Source organism: Piliocolobus tephrosceles, chromosome 2 (assembly GCF_002776525.5).
Source record: "Piliocolobus tephrosceles isolate RC106 chromosome 2, ASM277652v3, whole genome shotgun sequence".
Lineage (NCBI taxonomy): Eukaryota > Metazoa > Chordata > Mammalia > Primates > Cercopithecidae > Piliocolobus > Piliocolobus tephrosceles.
In genome coordinates, this window is record NC_045435.1 from 136,363,403 (window position 1) to 136,373,215 (window position 9,813).

Here is a 9,813-nt window from a genome sequence, read left to right on the forward strand (position 1 = left end):
ATAGTTTACATGTAATTATTATATTGTGTCTCTGCTTTAGCAGGAGATCTGTTATTCTATCTTTACTTCAAAAGAGGGTTTTATAATTTCAGAAATAGTTAAGCATCTTGAGGCAGAGCATGTAAGTACAGATTATATAGTAGACACTGACCAAATGTTGGTATTAACATCTGCATAGAAATTTATAATGCCCAGGGTAAGTAGCAAGAAATAGTCCTAAGAGTTCTCAGTGAGTTTAACAGGTTTTCAACTCTATAGACCAGGTTAAAAGTAAGGTGTTTATTTAATTAATTCTTATGTTCCTCTCAAGGAGATAGAGTACATTTTCACCAGGTCGATAGCATCATTTATTATTCTCTTTTTGTTTGAGCTCCAAGTTTTCATTTGAGCTATTTATTTTCTAAACAAATGAATTCTGTTTTTAAACAACTTTAAAATGAACTCTGGTTTTAAATAACTTCATGTACTTGTACATTCATCTTCTTTGCCAAGTTGTACACCCAATTTACAACCTCTATAGAAAACAGTACAGAGATATCTCAAATAACTAAAAATAGAACTACCATTCGATCTAGCAATCCCACTCCTGGGGGTACCTACCATCCACACAAAAAAGAAATCCTTATATCAAAAAATCACCTATATGTTCATTGCAGCACTATTCACAATACCAAAGATATGAAATTAACCTAAGTGTCCATCAATGGAAGATCGGATAAAGAAAATGTGGTGTATATACACAATGGAATACTATTCAGCCATACAAAATAATGAAATAACATCTTTTACAGCAGCACGAATGGAACTGGAGGCCATGATCTCAAATGAAACAAGTAAGACATAGAAAGACAAATACTGCCTGTTCTCACTTATAAATGGGAGCTAAATAACATGTACACATGGACATAGAGTGTGGAATGATACACAACAGAGACTTGGAAAGGCGAGGGGGTGGGAAGGGAGGGAATGATGAGGGATTACTTAAGGGGTACAATGTACATTATTTGGGTGATGGACACCCTAAAAGCCCTGACTTCACCACTATGTAATCTATGCATGTTGCAAAATTACACTTGTACCCCACAACTTTATACAAATAAAAACGAATAAATTAATTTTTAAAAAGCAGTTTCAAACTTTCTTTGAAGTTATAAGACCCTTTTGAGGTCATGAAGATATATATTGGGCATACTTCATTCTGGGCTGAGATGCTGTTGTAGAGATTTGAGAAAAGGGAAGTGGCCAGGTGCGGTGGCTCACGCCTGTAATCTCAGCACTTTGGGAGGCCGAGGTGGGCAGATCACGAGGTCAGGAGTTTGAGACCAGTCTGGCGAACATAGTAAAACCCTGTCTCTACTAGAAATACACAAAAAATTAGCCGGGTGTGGTGGTGTGCACCTGTAATCCCAGCTACTTGGGAGGCTGAGGCAGGAGAATCTCATGAACCCGGGAAGCAGAGGTTGCAGTGAGCCGAGATTGCACCACTGCACTCTAGTCTGGGCGTCAGCATGAGACTCTGTCTCAAAAAAAAAAAAAAAAAAAAAAAAAAAACCCCAAAAAAAGAAGAAGAGGGAAGTGATTAATTCTGGATAGAGTCTAAATGTTACACAACTTACATTTTGAAGAGGTAGGGGTGGGTTTGTATGCTGTTTTACAGACTGTTGAAAAAAATAAAGAAACAGTAACCACATCAGACCCCTTATTTCTCTGATAGTAGTGATTCTGATAGTAGTGAATTAACCTAAGTTAATCTTCCTTCTTTCTCTTTCTTTCTTTTCCTTTCTTTTTTCCTTCTTCCCCTTTCTTCCTTCCCTTCCTCCTTCCTTCCTTCCGTCTTTCTTTCTTTCTTCCTTCCTCCGTCCCTCCCTCCCTCCCTTCCTTCCTTCTTTTCTTTATTTCTTATCTTCCTTCTGTCTCTTTCTTTCTCTCTCTGTCTTTCCCTCCCTCCCTCCCTCCCTCACTTCCTTCGTTCCTTCCTTCCTTCCTTCCTTCTTTCCTTCCTTCCCTCCTTCCTTCCTTTTTTTTTTTCCTCCAACTGAAAAAATCCTGACTGGTACAGAAAGGAAGATTCTCCCAACAGAGCATATAAGATCATCTTTATTTCTTTGTTCTCTCAAGCTTTCAATTCCCCCTGCAGCTACTCAGAATGGCAACTTAGTCTTCCCTTAGATCTCCTAAGGGCCAAATTACACATCTTTATGCTTCATTTCTTTTCAGCACAGAGGAGAAGGAGTTGCTTGTATTTCTTAGAACTTGCCTTCTTGGATTTGAAAATTTAAAAAGTATGTTTTGTAAATCTCTACTAAGAATATACACTGGAATTCACAGCCTTACCTATTCTAGGTATATTTATTGATCTTTAGCAAACACTTCTTGGAATTCTTTTACTATTCAGTAAAAACTCCTCTGTCTAAACATCCCAACTGCCTACCCACTTCCTCTTTCTCAATTATGGCTTTTATTAACATTAACAGTATCTGTAGAAATTAGAGCTTAATGGATTTCTTTCTGTTGATCTCAAAATCCTACCACAACAGGTCGTAGCCATACAGTGCACTTTTTGTTTTTTAAGTAACTTTGCCTACCCTGTTTCTAAGCATCAATTTACCTAGCCTGTTTCCTTGGCATCTTTTTTTCTGGGTGTTTCCTTTGAAGCAGAAGATACAAAACGTTAGTAGGTTTTCCTATCAGATTCGGAAAGCATGGTTTTCACTTAAATTATCATGCTTCTCTGTACCTACTTATATCAGTAAAGTGATTAGGAGTGTCTACCAACTGCAATTCTCAGGCTATGAAATTTGGCTTTTTGAATTTAAATTATACTGCAGTACCATATGGCAGAGGAGAAAGGAGTGCTCAATTTCTTACCTCACAGAGAGTTCCTCTCAAGCAAGGGAAATTGCTGTCACAGCCTAAGTTTCATTGGCTTTCTGTGGCTTAGCATTACCCGCTGCCTCCCAAGCACATACATGTAGGCTTTTCTTGAGCTACTTTGAGAAAAATTGCTGCAAACCATCACAGATGAGGAAAGCCCATCTGAGTCAACTGCTGCTCATCTTCCCACAATTGGATGCTGAAGAAGCCCTGTGTACAAAGTTCCAAGAATGGGAGAACTCTGGGTGCCTTTCACTTATGTTTTTAAAAAAATTTTATTTAACTTGAGGCAGAGCCATGTCATAGAACATCATTCACATCCCTGAGGGTATTCTAAGCAGTCGTTACCAGCCTAATGTAATTATGCTTGGGAGCACCGCAGAGACTCCTAAAGCTTCCGAAATGCAAGGTCAAGTTCTACTAATGTCCAGGTATGCAGGAGGAATCTACTAATTTATGATTATGGCAACTCTTTTCTCTGAGTCTGTCACAAATTAATGGAACTCAGGGAGCTACACATCCTTTTTAGGATTATAAATGGGGTCCTGACATTTCAGACTCTTTGCCGCTGTAGTGACTGAGAATCCTGTCTCTTGTCCCCGATATTAGGGAGGCCCTTATTGTCTAATGAGATGGCAGACTTCTCTACCTGCCTTCAGTCAAGTCGGCATAAGGATAACTCAGAAAGAGAGGAAATATCCAGGTTGTGTTGTTCTCTGTCATCTAACTTATGCAAGTTATGAACGTATGAATCAAGCAATCCTCCATACAATGTGGTACTGGATATATCCTTGTCCTCCAGATCCACATCCCTTGTGCCCTCTGTCCCTGGTGGCTGAGCTGACGAGTTGTACCAACATGGTTACTTGTCCTCTGGCTTCCGGTTGGGTTTGTCCAGGGCAAGTACTGGCAAATGAGGTTAGGATATCTATTTCTCTGGCATTGCCAGTGCTGACACACTGACCCAGCTCCTGCTGGGCAGCCCTCTCCTCACAGTTCTCATTCTGATTACTCCTAACTTCTCTCACTCCTTTCCCCTTCAGACCCTGAACCCCCTCCCTGCTGTTCCTAGCCCTGAATACTATACTAACCATTGTGGTTTCCCTAATCCTGCCCACACCTGTATAAATTACCCATTTATTAAACTCTCCTCAAATTACTCAGTTTGAATGTGCCTTGTGTTTTTTGCTGGAGCCCTAAGTGATAAAACAGCACTGTTCTGATTTGCCCATTTTCTCTTCTACCTTTTTCACGTGCCCTAACTCTAATAGTCCTGTCTTTCTAAATGTCTATAAAAGATCCCCGTATTTGTTTCTGTTTGTACTTATGTATTTTATACCTGTTTGCCCTATCTCATTTCCAGAAGGATGTGATGATGTTGCATGTTTGCTGGTTTTGCCCCGGTACTGACTTGCCTCTGTTCATCTAAAGGGTACTGTATCTTTGGGTCCCCCAGGCAGCCTTTTAAGAAATTGGGGAAAATCCTCAAACTGGCTATTTCCTGTCATGAAGACAATCACTAAAAATAGATTTTATTGAATTCAGTCTTATTAAATTGAATTTGATTGAACCTGTTTGGCATGGACAGAACCTCAGAAATACAATAGGCAATTGATTGGTGACACTAAAACATATAGTATTTTGGTTAGCACGGATTTCACTTTGATTCTTTTGAGACAATTATCTTCTTGTATAAGATGGATAATTTCTTTTTCTTAGGTACCTATTGCCCTTATGAAAAAATACAACAAGAAAAAAATACTAATATATCGCACTTGTGATAAAAAATGATCCAGACATGGGTGCTAATGTCTGGGCTATTTAAAATCAAGATGGATTATTTAAGACTAAATTAGACACTGCATAATTTTTAGTACAAGGGAAGAGTATGGTATCTTAAAATAGTGGTAAAAGTGATTTGAATCCTAGGTATTCTGACGATGGCTTTGGGCCAGGACTAGTTTGTGCCCCAGTGAAAAAAGACATGTAGCAGATGCTATAAATGCCTCACTCGCCTCTTCTTGTTCCCCTGCCCCCCAGGTCCCCTGTGGCCTCAGTGAAGGGTTCTGATACTTGCAAAACAGCTTCCTCCTGCCTGCATTTCTCTGCCAGAAAACTTTTTCTGGCTGTGGAATTGTGCTGTGCCTATGTGAAGAAGATGCCCGCAGTGCCTAGGATTTAAAGCCCCAATAGCAATTCTCAGCCACGTAGGGACAGGAGTTGGAGGATAAATAGCCACATTTCTGGAGGATAAATAGCCACATTTCCTCACAATTCTGAGATGTGTTCTGTGCATTCACTCAGGGGGTCCTCAGCAGGATTGAGCCTCTGTTGCTCACAGCAGTAACCTGCTAATTAACACATCCTTTATTGGTTTTCTTCCCTTTCCTGTCTCACTGCTCCACTCTCACACTTGCTTCCTGTGATCACCTCCCAAATTCTTGCACCAAAATTCTTGTCTCAGGCACTGATTTTCAGGAGAATGCATTTAGAATAGGAGACTTTAGAAAGACAATAAGAGGTGAGAAATACAGAATGAGTAGATCATGCCACTCTAAGCTTCAAGACAATAGTATCTTTCATGTTCTTCTGAATTATCTTTGTCTTTAGATTATAAACTATTGAGAACACTGGCTGTTTCTAATCAAATCTATAAATTACCACAATCTATGAATGCCGTGAAGGAGGACTTCATAAATATTTGATAATAATGACAATTCTAAGATTATACTATTTATGGTATCCATTACCATAATGAAGGGGCATAATTATTGCAAAAAAGCAAATAAAATTCTGTCTTAAAAAAAGGTGAATGATGTTAGCTCATTTTTAGTCATCTTTAAAATAAAAAAAAAAAAAATTAGAATGGGCCAGGCATGGTGGCTCACGCCTGTAATCCCTGCATTTTGGGAGACGGAGGCAGGAGGATAACTTGAGGCCAGAAGTTTGAGACCAGCCTGGGCAACAGAGTAGGACCTTTTCTCTACAAAAAATTAGAAGATTAACTGGGTGTGATGGCATACACCTGTAGTCCTAGTTACTCAGGAGGCTGAGGCAGGAGTATTGCATGAACTCAGAAAATCTAGGCTACAGTGAGCTGCTGTGCCATTGAACTTCAGCCTGGGCAACATAGTAAGACCTTGTCTCAAAAAAAAAAAAAAAAAGAAAAGAAAAAAAAAAGAATATCTTACTCAGATGAGCACTGTTAGGGGATGATAAGTTTATACAATTGTGTGCAATGCAAACTGAATTTCTTCTCAGGTGTCTTGTTGATTTTTTATATTCCTCTACTCATATCAGGCATCTAAGTGAAGTGATCATGGCACCTCTGCATGGTTCCATTAGACAGCAACACAATTTGGCTAAATGCACATCAAGGGTATATATATGTTTGCACGCACAGCTCAGTCTCACCATTTAGAACTGGCTAGAGACCTTTATAGACCTTACTGGAAAGAGCCCAACCCAAACATAACAGCATAGAGTTCAATGAACTCTATGTGTGAACATTGAACAGCATAAAGTCCAATGGAGAAAACAAGAATGAAACAGAAGTTATGTGCATTATTTTACTTTAGGCAAGTTCCAGAAATCTGACCTTTATTCTTTGACTTATCCTATTCAGTGAAATGAATATTTTTTTTCATTATGTTGTTTTAGGAATTTTTTTCCACCATAATAACTCACTAGCATTCATTATATGGTAGAATAGTGAAAAGTCACACACAAGATAACACCAGACAATTTCTTCATCTAGCTAATGTAATAAAATTGAATAGGCTTGCTCCAAAATTCATAGGGAATCATTATTCACTGTCTGAGAAGCATTTAATCATATTCAGTTGCCCAAAGATTGCATTACACATCTCTGAGGAAGAAAAGTTATGGTATATAAAGTTAAAATCTCCAAGGCTGTACACAGTAGGGCAAAATACATGATCACTCTTGGAAACCAAAGTAAGTCAGCTTAATTTAAAAACATCAAGCTTAATTTAAAAACATCAAGCTAAAATGTGGCATATCTTAGCAAAAAGAAGGTAAAGTGCTCCTTCAAATTATCACACATTGCATCCTTCAAAATGTATTCTATATTCATTTTCAAAATCGTCATCCTAACTACATTTAGGCATCACTGCAAATAAGCTAATGGTATAGCTGCACAAAATGCTGAGACAACTACAATTATCTCTTAATTATACACAGCAGGCTTCCAATGTGTGTCCCCTTCTGAGGATACTTAACAAGAAACAAAACAAGTCAGGCAAACCAGTTAGACATCCCACGCAGCTTCTTGATGACAGGTTTACTCTGAAATGCTGTGGGGCAAGATACAGTAGCAACTACTGTCACTAGGAAGAGCTTGCTCAGCTCAAGAAAATAATTGAACAGAATCGGATTTCTCTGTCCACATTGTGAGACTTGAGGAACTAGGGAACAAAGCAAAGAGGAAACTATGATCTACAAGTTAATGGTTTATAAGGAGCTCTGCCCCTCTATGTATGACATAAGGAAATTTCAGGTAACTCACCCCGGATTGTGTTGCTCAGGGTGAGTTTAATTCTTTGAGAAAGAATCAATATTATCATGTTATTGTGAGATCATATAGTTAGTAGTAGAAATGGTCTAAGACCAGAAATAAGTCAAACAACTTTATTTCATCTTTGAAGAGATTAATGTAATTGGAAAAAGTATATCAGTTAATTATCCAATAAAAGTTTATTGCATGACTATTAGTTGCCAGCATCATCCAAAGTGAGGTTAATAAAAACTTTACATGTATTCTGTGCTGTTTCACACATTCTGTGACAAAGCTCTGGGGGAAGTAGCACCCAAACACATGTGGATGGTGTGAATGTGAAAATGGATCGACTGAGGATGATAATAATTATTCTATGTGTATAAATCAGTTGCCAGATAACAAAGGATGTTCACAAGCTTTCTCTTCTTTGATTCATATTACAACCCTGTGAAACAGATATGGGAAAATATTAACCCCTTTCTATAAGTGAGAAAGTTTCTTGATCAGTGGTCTAGAAATTGCCAAGAGTTGTGGGAGTTGAGTTTCCAGTACAAACCCATTATCATATACTTATGATGAGAGAAGGATAGGAGAGCGAATAAATGGAGGTTTCTAGAACCACACCTAAGAACAGCTGTCACCCCCCACTCCTCATATCCAGCCTCATATGAGAAATTTCAATTTGTCTTGCCTGAAACTTCCAATCTTGCCATTTTCACAGAACATTTTTATATCTTTAATTTAGCCTTTCGTAGTAGTGCTCCTCTTTCTTTGTTCTCTCTCTTCTGCTAGACCAGCAGTCTCAAAGCTGGCTTTATAATAGTCACTTGCTGAGTTTATTAGCAATTCAGTTCCCTGGGCTCCACTGTAGAACTACTGAATCAGATATTCTAGGTGCTGTCTGCTACCGGATCTCCTTTTTTTTTTGAGACTGGGTGTCGCTTGGTCACCCAGGCCAGAGTGCAGTGCTGTGATTGCAGCTCACTGCAGCCTCAACCTCCCAGGCTCAAGCAATCTCCCACATCGGCCACCCAAATAGCTGGGACTACAGGTACACGCCAGTACACTGGGTTAAGATTTTGTATTTTTTTGTAGAGACAGATTTTTATCATGTTGCCCAGGCTAGTCTCCAGCTACTGGGCTCAAGCGATCCCCCATCTCAGCTTCCTAAAATGCTGGGATTACAGGCCTCAGCCACCGTGACTGGCCTCCACTTGGAAACTTTAACTCCTCAAGGGCATCTTTTTTCATTTTTATGACCTCAGCCTGATACAGAATAATATTCTAATCAATAAAAGTTAAATGGTGAATCTAAATTAGGAGGATATAGTTGTTCATTTGATTATTCTTGCAACTTTTCTGTGATTTTTGACAGTTCTCAGTGTAAAACATTGGAGAAAAGAGATATGATTGGTTAAATAATCATTAACAAATTTGGAAATAGTTAAAAATCCAAAGTGAATTATGCTTCACTAATAAATAAATATTTGTTGAATAAATGGATGAATGATCTACTCTCCAGCCTTTTATTTGGGAGAAGATATTAGAAGTGAAACATCAGATGAAAAATCATTTACATCAGAGAGCAGGAAATGGAACCAAGAAGATCCTAGAAACATGAAAAAGTGGGGCTAAAAAGAACTTTCTCTCTTAGTTGCATTATTGGAACTCACAGACCGATTTTTTTTTAAATCTTCCTGATTTTTTTTTTTTAAATCTTCCCATTCCATATTATCCTGTAATAGAAACCTGTTGCAGATTTCATTTCCAGCCAACCCTTCATTGTACATACAGTTGAACAGGGAGCAAGAATGTGGATCAACAAGAGCAGCAATGTGAAGAGGACAGACCAAGAAAGAACAGGCTGGTTTTACTGTTCCTTTCTGAGGAGCCCCAGAGTGCCTGCCAAGCCCATCATCCCTTTCTGCAGATTCCTTTATTCAGGAGACATTGTGATTTGTACCACACTGCCCTCTCCACCCAAACCATGTCTGATTGGAGTAGTAATGGGTTCCAGGTTCAAAGATAGCCAAAAGTCACCAGTCTTTGAGGTGGTCTGGATCCAGTCCAGGTGGTCTGGATCTATCCTGGTTCATAACTAACTTCTCTTGGGGTGTTGAAGGACTCCAACATGGATGTTGGATCATATGTGACAGCAAGAGAAAGGCACATGAAAGCAGAGAGGAAACCAAGGGATGGCCCTAAGTGTGGAAGCTGTGATGGGAATATGAAGAGAGTCAGTTGACAATGACTGCAGCAGGAGAAGCAAAAGCAAAAAATTTTTGTCAATATTCTTAGTTTTAGGGAACAAAAACCCAATTTGAATTTGCTTGGACAAAACAAAACAAAGCAAAACAAAAAGAATTTATTGGCTGTATTTAGAAAACCCCATCGTCTCAGCCCAAAATCTTCTTAAGCTG